We start from the raw sequence: 13446 nt of genomic DNA on the forward strand, positions 1-13446 counted from the left end.
CTCTCTGCATTATCAAATAGCACTTATTAAAAAATTTTTACCAGAAACTGACATCAATTGGTCAGCTTTTATGATATTGTTATTTAAAACCTCCTTTTGTTTTGACTTAGGTACAAACCCTTCAAGTTTGTCATCCCGATTATTGAGATAGTTTATTTTTTAGATGTACATATAGTATTCAATAACATGAAAACAAAATAAATATCACCCAAGTGTTGTCGAGGAACTGTTATTCCCCAAACTTCTGACACATTGTGCACTGGGTCTCGGCAGGAACCTGTTTGAGGGACAAAGGAGGGTGGGCACATGAAGAAACACTTCCCGGGAAACTTCAATGATCACAGTCCATCTTTATTACCCAAAACACACATTCTTATAGAGGGTCTTGGTATACAGAAGGTCCAATCACATTAGAGTTTAACACTATTGGCATATCACTTTTTCCCGTCTGCTTTGTCCAGGGCCCAGGTCCCCTCGAGGCTATATGTTGCAGTTAGAATGAGTTGCTTAAGGCATTTGTGAAGGTTTCTGCATGTTTCAGTCCTATTGGCAGGGGGTCATTGAGGCTCAAGGCCAGACACTTGATGGAGGAGCCCTGGTTTGCTTTCTCTGCCCAGTTACTCCCCATTGGGAGGTTTCACTTCAGGGCTATTTTGCAAGGTCAGGTTTTTCCTGCTCCCGTGCCCATCGTCCTGCTCCACAGAGGGTCTTGACAACAAACTCACGTTAGAGGGCAAAGCAACAGTATAGCACGGTAGGCAGGATCGGGTTCAATACCTGTTATCTCATTTAGTCCCCTGAGGTCCACCAGTAATGATCCCTGAGCAGAAAACCATGAGTCAGTTATGAGCATTTCAAGGTGTTGCCCTTACTCCAAACAAAAACAAACAAACAAAAAAAGAAACTCAATTTATTTGTGTTCAACTGTTGTTCAAATAAAAATACAGTAGTAATAGACATTCTGAAAGTAATTTTAATTTTGACAGAACTCAATATGTAAAATTATTAGAAAAATAAGTTTCAGCTGTATATAAAACAAAAAGTCATTCAAAGAAACAACAATATATGCTTTCCAAGTCTGACTAAAAAAACACGTACAGATTAAACACAATGACATTTTAAAGTAACAGTGATTGCCACTAGGCTTTTGAATTATGGATGACAGTGCTCTGAATACACAACTTGTTATTTTTGTTGATGCTATGGTCATTGTGTTCATGGGAAAAAATCAGTTCATCACTAGATGTGAAGTTAAAAGGATAAAAATCAAATCAGCTTTTAAACATAACATATGACAATCATCCCTAATACCTTCTAATTTAACCCTAGGGTATCAGCACCTGCAGAGTTGCTGCCTCTCCCCTTAGTCTTCTGCCCTATCTAATATAACCCTTTGCTCCCTCCATCATGGAACCCAAAGGTGACTCCTCTTATCCATGATCTCTGATCCGATATCTAACCAGAAACCTCTTCCCAAAAATGCTTGATGGAGTGAAACAGACAGCAGAACTACAGTCTAAGATGAGTTCCTTGTAAGCAATGCACAAGCTTTGGAGGGCAGGTACACAGCTCTTATTTCTAATGAGGTCTCTGACTCACAGAAGTCAGACACATTAAAGCCACAATGAGTCAGGTTCACACATTGAAAACATGCTTGTAATGCAAGGAGCAAGGAATTTAAGAATGTCCCACTCAAATCTAAAACCTCAACCAAGTCAAATAAATTCTACCCAACTGAGATCAACACTGATAGATCTAGTGATCAACTAGTTTTCACTGAAAATGCAATGTGAGCTGGAGCAGATTAAATACTGGACCAAGCCTCAGATCACTGAGTACCAGGAATAATGTCTCTGATAGTTGAATACATCATGTTCTCCAGTGAAGAATTCCCCGACAATAATCCCCATACACAAAAACTGCAATGAAATAGCTAAGAACTCACTTCTAAACCAGGGCTAAAACTTTTTAACCAAAAAGCCATATCCTTGTGCAGTCCTGCTTGCAGTATTAATGTGAAATTTACCATTTGAATCTGGCATTTCACCTTTCTTCTTTCTGCATTTCTCCTGCTTCAGAGACCAGTAGCATTAAACTGCTCTGAGGAAGTGACTACTTCTGAGAGCTTTTCTCTCCAGAACATGAAGATATATGACAATGTTTCCATTTGAAGTGAACGCAGAGAGAAAGAAAGAGAAAGTGAACACAGAGAAGAAAGAGAAAGAGAAGTATGTGTGGCATACTTTTTTCAGACAAAATTATGAAATCTTTTATGTGTAAAACAACCATTGGACACATAAAATACCAATAAAATGTATAAATGAAATATGTATGATGTGAACATACTAACTTCGAAACCGTAGCAGTTTTGCCAATGACTGTTCACTTTGAGTTTGTTGTTGAACTTTTGGGTCAAACGCAAAGGAGGTGAATCATGTGTTTTACCATTTATTTGTTAAGAATCAACCAAATAGACATGATAGAGTAGGTAGGTAATAGGTGTCAGAACAAATAGTTCACATACTGAATTATTTAGTTTGAGGCATTATATTACTTATATAAGCCTTAAAACAAGATTTTATTTTTATCAATGATTTATTCTTGAATAGTTGATGAAAATGAGATCATCTTTTTGAGGGCTATACAAGCCTGAAGCTATGGTATCAAAACAAGATTATACTCACTGAAACATTATAGATAAATATTTAAGTATAAGGTTCTACAAGAATATTAACTATGATGAGATTCAGTGTATGTTTTTTTTAATTAGTGATTTTTATAAGTGACTGTTTCGTTGAATAGATGTATGCTGAAACAACAAGGTAGTTGGTATGCAGGGAGAATATGTCCCTTCACTTAATCTGCTTTTTTGTATGTAGTCTTTGATATTTTTATGTGACTTTTTTAAAAGAACTGTGATTTATAAAGTTATTGATAGTTGAGTATTAGGCATATATTTCAACACCAAATACACTGAGTTTCAACTTATCTCCACCAAGGATTGCATATTCCCTTCCCAACCTCAAACCACAGCCCATCCCTACCTGTCACCTTGACAGGCACATTACAAAGCTCCAGCAGCTGCAGCTTACATCTCATATTTTCAGTATTGCGGAGTCCGTGTTTTGGGTATATGGCTAGCCCACTCACCCATATCTCCTGTATAACTGAAGCTCTGACACCTATTTACCCATTACTTCCCAATTTCTTTTCACCTCTTGATTTCTTTTGTTCTCTGTGTTTCTCTCTAAACACTGGGATTGAGGGTGATCTAGACATATCCAGTCTACTATGTGTCCTCCTCCAGCATTCTATATACCACAGATAAGTGAGATCATCTTATTTAATTGATAAAATATCTTAAGTAGGATAGAAATTTTAATAATACTGATTCTTTTAATACATGTGCATAGGATGCTTTTCTATTTCCTAAGGTCTTCTTCTACCACTTTCTTTAGTGATTTAAAGTTATCATGGTATAGATCTCCCACATCTTTTGTTAAGTGGATTCCTAAAAACTCAATGTTTTTGGATACTATTTTAAGTGGGATAGACTTAATCACTTTCTCCCCTGACTTATTATTTGTATATAGGAATGCAACAGACTTGTGTGTATTGACTTTGTAGTCAGTCACTTTGATATATTACTTTATTGTTTTTAGGAGCTTTTTTGTGGACTCATAAGTCTTCTGTGTATTCATCATGTCACCTCCAAATAGTGATAATTTGAGTTCTTCTTTTCCAATACTACTCCTTTTAATACTATCTTGAATAAAAATGGAGAGTTGACATTCATGTCTTATACCTGATCTCAAAGGGAATCTTTTAAATGATTCTCTATTAAGTAGGGTTGTGACAGATAATTGTTATTATTATGAGAAAGTAAAACAGTAAAACACAGTAACAACAAAGTCTCCAATGGAGATGTTACTGGGCCCGCTCGAGCAAATCAATGATCAACGGGAGGGCCTTTTTCTTCAACCACTATTTTGTTGAGGGCTTTTAATCATGAATAAATATTGGATCTTGTCAAGGGTTTTCTCTACATCAATTGAGATGATCAAATAAACTTTCTTTCCTTGTATTAATATGTGTATTATGTTAATTGATTTGCATATTTTGAACCATTCTTGCATTCCTGGGATGAATCCCACTTGATCAGGGTGTATGGAGTTTATGTTTTATATGTTGCTGGATCTATTAGCTAAGATTTTGTTAAGGATTTTGCATCAATATTCATCAGGGACATTGGTCTGAAATTTTCTTTTCTGAAAGTTTCTCTGCATGCTTTGGGTATTAGTGTAATGTTAACTTCTGAAAGTATGTTAGGAAGGATTCCTCTGTATTTGATATTTTATAAATGCTTAAGGAGTAAGGGCAGTAAATCTTCTTTCAAGTTTTGATAGGACTCACTAGAGAACCTATCTGGTCTGGGGCTTTTGTTCAAGGGGATATTCTTAATTACTGTTTCAATGTTCTTACTTGTGATTTGCCAGTTTAAGATTTCTACTTCGTCCTCATTTAGCTCTGGGAGATGCATAAATATGAAATTCTATCCATTTATTTTAGGTTCTCCAGTTTAGGAGAATAAATTGTTCATAAAACCTCTCATCGTTCTGAATTTCTAAAAGAGCCATTTCAATTCTCCTCTTCATTTCTGATCTGATTATTGCAACATTTTCTCTTTTTTTACATGAGTCTAGCTAAATATTTATCTATCTGAGTGAAGTCCCACAGAACCAGGTAAAACCAGGTGAAGCCCCACAGAAACAGTCACATCATAAGACACTTAATACCCATTTTCTGCACCATATTTGATGGGGTTCAAATATGATGTGAAACATGGGATCACCTGTAAGGGTGATTTGGGACTGCTGTAAAAGCCTCCATTCCTCTCAGAGAGCCCGGCAAGCTACCGAGAGTATCCCACCCTCACTGTAGAGCCTGGCAAGCTACCTGTGGCATATTCAGTATGCCAAAAACAGTACAAACAATTGACCTCATTCCCCAAACCCTGAAAGAGCCCCCAATATGGCAGCATTAAGAACAATGAGCAAGGAGAGTCTGATAAAATCTCAGGACCGAACTAGTCTGCAAAATAAAAAACAACTAAAATGACTGTCTTTACTTTCAATGCAGGAACACGGGCTTCGGAAGCATCCAATGAGGACCTGATGGTGCAAGCACAGAAGATCAAGTACGATATCATTGGTCTGACTGAGATGAGAAGGCATCAATCACATCACGCCATTTTCAAAAAGGGAGAAGAAATGTTCCTTGCAGTATCCGACAAAAGAGGCGTCGGTGGTGTCGGTGTCCTTGTCAACACAACTTGGCTATGAGCATTGATTCATTCAAATGCCTAACAACCCAAATCAGACAATTACGCTTGAACAGATGTGGCTCAGCACCAGCAGTTTGTATGTTTGTTGTCTACGCACCAACATCCAACTATGATGAAGAGGAAATTGAGAAGTTCTACATGGAACTGGAGAAGTTCTATAAAGAAGATCACATCTTCTACAAGATCATTGTCGGGGACTTTAATGCCAAGATAGGACCGAGAAGGTCACCCAAATAACTCCACATTGGGACACATGACCTAGAATGGAACAAACAGGGTGAGAGACTGAGTTCATCATGTCAACCAAGACCATCCATGGTAACTCAAAGTTCCAGAAGGCCAACTCTAAATGTTGGACATGGGAGTCTCCTGGTGTAAAGTTCCACAATGAAATTGACCACATCATATTCAATCATTGGTTTTGCCTGACCAATGTCGCTGTAGTCCCAAAATTCCAAACAGGATCAGACCACCATCTCCATCATGCAAAATTTTAATTCAAGGAGAAAGGAGAAAGGACTGCAAAGTTTAAGAAGAGAAACCCCATAATGATCACCAACTGTGAGCTCTTTGGCACTATTGTGGCAATGTGGGAAGATACTGTCATTGACAACATTGACGAGGAATATGATTGACTGGCTCAGCACCTCCATGACTGTGAGAGGAATGCCAAGAGTGGGAAAGCCACACAAAAAAAGTCTGTTTTAGAAAAGTCATTTGCCAACGTGGTTTGGCGTGAGCCTCAGGCAACCACAAGCTAATGCCTGAGCTTGCAAAGCTGTGCAAAGAAGCAATAAAGGAAGACCTCAAAGAGAGAAGAGCAGCAGTGTTGGCCGATGTGGTAGAAGCTGGGAAAAGCATTCACAATGCTCACCTGTTCTTCGCCAACAACAAGACCAAGATGACTGCCCTCCGACCTCCTGATGGATCTATTACATCTTCCAGAAGGGAAGTAGAAATTATTATTCACAACTTCTACTCGGATCTCTTCACTAGCCATGTCCACCTGCCCACATATCAAATTCCGCAAGGTGGATATGTCATTCCGATATTGTATGTCAGAAATCCAACACACCATTTTGTCTATAAAGAAGCGTACAGCACCCGGTCCATACAATGCCAGTCCCTAACACCTGAAGAATCTGCCCCAGTACTCGTCAATACAATGGCTCATGAAGGTAGCTCTTCACATGCCACCTGTCTGAATGCAACACTCCGTCCAAGTGGAAACCAGCAGGACCATTCTGTTGTATAAGAAGGGAAATATCCACAAGATTGGCAACTATCACCTAATCTGCCTGTTGTCCTTCATCTACAAGTTGTTCATTTGATTTGTCCTGAATAGAATAGGCAGAAAACTAGATTAAGGACAATCACTTGAGTAAGCTTGGTTGTGAAAAGGATTCAGCACGATCGACCATATCCACACAGTGATAAAGCTCATTGAGGTTTTGCAAGAGTTCAAGATGCCATCTGTAAATGTTCATTGATTTACAGAAAACTTTTGATTCTGTTGAGACTGAAATGGTCATCAAAGCCCTAGCCAAACAGGGCACTCAAACTCAATACATCAGGATCCTCCATGAGCTGTATTACGATTCACTACCAGGATCTCACCATTCTACAGGTGATCATCGACATAAAGAGCGGGGTTCGGCCTGGTGACACCATTTCACCGAAACTCTTCAGTGCCATCCTCAAGAACGTCATGCAACGACTGGAATGGGAACAAATGGGAGTGAAGATAAATGGTCGGGAACTACATCATCTCCACTTTGCTAACGACGTGATTCTAATAACACCAAACATTAGCCAAGTGGCACAAATGCTGGCCGACTTTGACCATGAGTGTGGAAAAGGTCAGACTGCAGCTGAATCTCACCAAGACAATGTTCATGAAAAATGAACTAGTACCTGACATTCCATTTTATCTCAATGGAACGAACTTCTCCGAATGCAGCAGCTATGTATACCTGAATTGAAAACTCAACATGAGGAACAACTTGGTTCCAGAAATGCACAGGAGGAAGAGAGTGGGGTGGAGCACCTTCAAGAGCATTGAAGAAGTTGTTAAGAGCACAAAGAACCTCCAAATCCAGGCACATTTTTTTTACTCTACCATTCTTCCTGTGCTAACATACGCCGCAGAGATCTGGGCCCTACAAAAAACAGGACGAGAATGCTCTTCGGGTATCCCAAAGAGGAATCAAAAGAGCTATGCTTGGAGTATCATGCTTCACTCAAGTGAGAAAAGAAATCTGGATTTATGACCTCTGTTGGCAATCAAGAATCAGGGACCCTGTCTTGTTTACCAAGGTTTCAAAAATCAGATGGATCAGACACATAATGCGATTTAGAGATGACCACTGGACTAGAGCTGTTACCAACTGGATTCCATAGGACATCAAAAAGACTCATGGCCGCCCACCTCTGATATTGTCAGACTTCTTCAAAACCCTGAACAAACAGTTTGAGGCTCTTCATGTTCCTGGAGAGAGCAGAGGTCAGTGGGCTACACTAGCATGTGACAGGGACAAACGGAGATGTTATGGTGCCCGCTTAAGCAAATTGACAATCAACAGGATGACAAGTGATACAAGTGTCAAGAGGTATGGTATATTTTAAAATAATCTCCTGGTTTTATTAATTCTTCAATTGCTTCCTTGGTTTCTATGTTTTTGATTTTTTCTCTAGTTTTTATTATTATCCTCCTTCTACTACATTTTGAATTTGTTTCTTGTTTCTTCTACAGATTTTTTAGTTGTGCTGATTTGGAATTCTGGAATTTTTCTTTCTTAACGTAGGACTGAATTGCTATAAATTTTCCTCTTGTACTGCTTTTGTTGCATCCCATAGATGATGGTAGTTATGTCTTCTTTCTCATTAGTTTCAAGGAATCTTTTTTGCTTGATTTTATCTGTTATCCAATTGTTATTTAGCAATGGATTTTTTAAAAGCTTCCAAGTGTTGGGATTTTACCCCATATTCTTTAGCAGTTGATTTATATTTCATATCTTTGTGGTCTGAGAATCTAGCTTGTACAATTTCTATATTTGTAAATTTATGTATGTCTGAGTTGTATCCTAATCTGTATCTATCCTGGAGAATGTTCCATGAGCATTAGAGAAGAATGTGTGTTCTTGTCTGGGTGAATGTAGATCCCTGTATATATCCAACACTACCAGTTCTTTCAGCTCCTCCTTTAGGGCTCTTGTCTCTTACTGCTGTCCTTTTTAGTTGGGTAAGTGGTATGTTACAATCTCCCAGTACTATTGTGTATTTGTCAGTGTGTTTGTGAGCAGAAGCTTTATGAAATTTACTGAATCTTCATTTGGTGCATAAATGTTAATGAGTATTTCTTGATCTACTGTTTCTGTGACCAATAAGTTGTGTCCATCATTGTCTCCAAATACTTTCTCTATATTAAATGGGATTTGGTATGATATAATTATGACTGTCCTACCATTTCTTTAATCTTCCATTGGCTTGCATTATTGTTCTCCATATCTTGATTTTAAATCTGTGTTTGTCCTGAAAATGTAGGTGTATTTTCTGTAGGCAGTAAATGGATAGATTTTTTCTGGATCCATACAGCCTTTTTGTAGGTACTTGTAGTACAGTGGCATTCAGAGAGATGATTGATATAAAGGGCTGTATTACCATGTATATGTTTGTGTATGTGTTTGTGTATGTGTGCTGTGATCAGTTTTATTTTCAAGAGTTTATTTTTTTTAATAAGTGACGATTTAGTTAGTTTCACAGGATTGATTTTGTTGTTACAAAGTCTGCCAGCTCTTGTTTGTCTGAAAAGGTTCTTATCTGTACCTCAAGTCTAATTGATAGCTTTGCAGAGTAAGCTTTCATGTAGGCTAGAAGTTTTCTTCAGTCAGTAGTCTGAATATATCATTCCACTCTTTCCTGCTCTGTAAGATGTGATAGGCAAGGTCTTAGTTGTTTTCCTCATATTTGAGGGTCTTCTTCTATCTTGCTCTTTTATGTAGTCTGTGGCTTGTGATTTTAGCATTTTGATTACTATGTGTCTTGACATTCTTTTTTTTTTGAACCTATTTTGTTGGAAACTCTTTAGGGCTCTACAATTTATACTGTATACCTTCTCATGTATCAGGAAAGTTCTCATTTACTGTGCCATTAACTAATTATTCTTTCCCTTTATATCTCTTTATGGTATTCCTATTATTTCAATATATTTTTTATTTTATTATTTATAATGAATCTTCCATTCCCTTACATTTGATCAGGTTCCTGATCTTTTTTCACTTCATTATTTGTGATAGCTTGTGTTTTCTCTTCAATATCACTGATACAGTCCATGCTGAATTCTGTTGCTGTTACTTGCCATTTATGTATTTTTAACTCTATCAATTCCATTTGCATGGACTCTTGAATACTCTGGATCAGTTTATCTTTAAGTTTGTTGAATTTTAATTTTAGTTACTGCATTATTTACATGACCATTGTATGGAGCATTGATTTGAGTTACCATTGATGAAACTTTTGTATTTATTTGGGATTGATGATTTGCCAGGACTTCTGTCCCTGTCTGCCAGAGCAGGTGACAACCTGTGTTCCACTACTGTTCTTAAACTTTTGTGTTTGCTATGATTTGAATTTCTGATTTCCACTAGTGTTCCCAAAGATTTATGCATGCTATTACTTGAGGTCCAGGTTCCCAGTTATCTTTCACATAACTTAATTTGTTATTTTTCAGCAAGCAATAGTCTTCATGATCTATTAATCTAACAATGTCTGTGCCCTTAGTATGTTACTTCACTGGTCATGTTGTTCCATGCCTAATAGCTCCATCTCTATAGAAGGGTTAAAATAGATAGATCTAAGGAAATATATGATACTCAAGAACACTTGGTAGTGATTGGGATGAAGAGGTGGTATTTATGGTTTTTGAAGAGTTTCTGGAGGGACCCTTTCATTGGGAGACCCATGAAGAGGTAACAGACAGTGAATAAGTCACAGGGGAGGATGGGGGATGAGTCATTGATGCCCCTGAATGATGAAAGTGGCCAGAATCATATTTCTGAGTCCTAGGAGACATGCCCTGGGTTCTAGAGGGCCTGGGGAGGGGACCAAGGAAGAAGTCATAGTGGTTCAGGAGTCATGGTGAAGGACATAGTCTGGAAACTTTTCAGTCATTTTTAAGGAAATTCCTAGTGATACTCAGGGCTTATTCCTGGCTCTGTGTTCAGGGATCATTCCTGTTGGTGATTGAGGAACCATATGTAGTGCCAGGGATCAAGCCCAAGTCAGCCACATACAAAGCAAGCACACTATCTATTGTGTTAACTTTCTGGCCTTTTGTAGTGCCTTGAGGAAAACTACAACACCAACAGGAAATGTTATTTTACCTTCAATTACCTTCTTAGAGTAGGTTTCATTTGATCCTTGAGACCCTTTTCATATTTCAGCTTTTTCTTTCTAAAAAATCATAGCGTAGTTTTAACAAAAGCCCAACAATAAACAGATTAAGCTTAAACTTTCAGAACCGGCTATTCATCTTTGTGCTTTTTTTTAAAATTTGTTTGTTTGGAGTTCCAAAGCCAAAGTATGTGCTCTGCTACTAAGCTATACCACCACTCACATTTTCCTTTCAAATTGGTGACTGAATGAAGAGGCTGGGAGGAGCTGGAATGTTTTCTATGTAGGGATAGGTTTAAACATCCCACGTATGTATCAACATCTCTTAAGAGATAAAAGAGATGCTGCTTGTATTATATTAAAATATTAGAACAATGAGATGGTCTTCCTTACTGGAAATGTTTTTGAAAACCAACCACAGAGGACTGTTTTTCATATCACTTAGCAGGGCATTTTTAAATGATTGTTTTATTGCTCAAACGGTTATGGGAGACAGGTATTAAATTACCTGGTTTTAGCATCAATCCATTTTGAAAGTACAGGAAAAAAATCAGGAATTGCCTTTCTCCGAATCTCCTTCATTGCCTTATGGTAGGTTCCAAGCGAAGGAACCTGATGACACTTGTAGCCTCTAAAGGAAGATATGGGGTAAGAGAATCCTCCAGAAGTAGTAGCCAGGTAAGTGAGAATTCATGAGATTCCCACTAGCTCTTGAGCTTCCACCCCTCCCACCCTCTCTCTGCTGCTGACTATGGACACTGGACAGAGCTTTTCAAAGTTTCCTGGAAACTTCAGCAATCTATTGGCATGTTTAGAAAACCACCCACATTATTTCCACAAGAAAAAAAAAATCACTGCTAGCACCTTTCTTTGTTCCGCTTCTCTGGCACTTCTTATGTCTCTAGAAGCTTTTAGCTTTAAGTACAAAAATATCTAAAGTGGGGAATTTAAATTGTACCCACTGTTTTCCTAATTAAGTCCTGATTGATAAAAGCTGATCCAAAAATTTTGGTGAGAACATACATTATTATAAAACACACTTAGACTACCATAATGCTCAGGATTCTAAAATGTCATTAATGACTCACACCCTTACTCCTCTCCCTCACATTTCATGTCTTTGAAAACTGTAACTGGCTTATCATCAGTAGAATATGACAAATATGATGGAACTTACTTCTTGTAATTGTCTTCTAAGTTTGGTTTCTATGATTGTAAAGGCCAATCATTTGGGATGAGGGTGTAGGCAGAGAGTTCAAGGAGAGACCTTGGGGTGTCAGATATGCAACGCATGTGTTCAAACACATGAGCCACATTCCCATCCCACAGAGTTTATAGTAAAAGTTAAAGGAATTGAAAATGTGGTTAAACAGTCAGTTTAGTTAATGTAAAATAAAATTATTCTAAGGGAGCCTGATATAATCAGATGAGCCCAATAAAAAGACATCCAGACATCAGGCTTGGGAATGGGGGGTATATGGGAGGGAACCTGGGAACATTGGTAGAGGGAAGTAGACACTGATGGTGAGATTAGTGCTGTAATATTATATGCCTAAAAGTCAACTATGAATTACCTCATAAATCATGGTGCTTTAATTTTAAAAATTAGGTACTTAGGAGGCTTAGATATAGTATGGCTATTGGTGTGCTTGACTCAAGTTCTATTCCCAGCAACAAATGGTCTGCTGAGTATAGTCCGGTACAACCCTGGAGAACCTAAGCACCACGAGAGTGGCCTGGGTATGCCTGGCACTGCACAGCCCACATTGTGCATCATGGCCACTTGCCTCAGTTACCTGTAGGGTCTGGGATCTTCTGAGCACTGCTTAGGATTTGAGGATATGATTGGGATGGATAAGACTTTACATAGAGAGAGCAAGATTATTTTAGGTTACTCTTCTGGGATGAGCTTATTTCCTATGTCCTTCTTAGAGGGTAAGGGTTCTGAAAATCATGCAGGAAACAAGACCTGGTGACTTTTATACCCTGCTGGAGAAAAGGCTTATTATTTCTTTCTCTTTTTTCCCCCTAATGAGCATTGGTCCTCAACTGTGGGCATATTTACCTGTCATAATCACACAGTACCACAACTCTTATTTATTCACTTATCTAAGAAGTATGGGTAATTGAATTTATGAAAGGCACTGTCTGGAGCTATTTTCTCTTTCTCTAGGATTTCTATATCTGTGAAAGGTGAGTTGCTGCAGTGTTGGGTGAGAAAGTAAATACTTTTGGAGTGTCATACTCTAAATTTGAAACACATTTTTAATACTGAGATTTCTACAAGTGCAGCTTAAATTAATGAGAGCTAATATATTGATATTTCTTACAAATAATTTGTGCTTTTGTTATTTGTTTTGGTTTTCCAATATTTGGCTGAGGTGCCATGGTTTACAATACCGTTGATTATTGTGTTTTATGCATACAGTGTCCTAACTCCACACCCACTACCAGAGTGTGAACTTCCCTCCACCAATAACCCATGGACCACAGTTCTCAGCCCACCATGAAAAACTTAGTTCTGTTTAACTGGTTCAATATCTGGCACCCATACCTTCCATCGGTATCTGCAGGAGCAATCCCCGAACGTGCAGCTAGCATAGCCATATGCATAGCCATATGCAATTCAAATGTAAGAAAAATATGTCTGTGATTTGGGAGTCTGAGTAAATTTCTTAAATTCTTGAGACAAATGGTCAGTGTTTACAGAC

This window comes from Sorex fumeus, unplaced genomic scaffold (genome assembly GCF_029834395.1).
Source record: "Sorex fumeus unplaced genomic scaffold, SorFum_2.1 ptg000131l, whole genome shotgun sequence".
NCBI classification, from domain to species: domain Eukaryota; kingdom Metazoa; phylum Chordata; class Mammalia; order Eulipotyphla; family Soricidae; genus Sorex; species Sorex fumeus.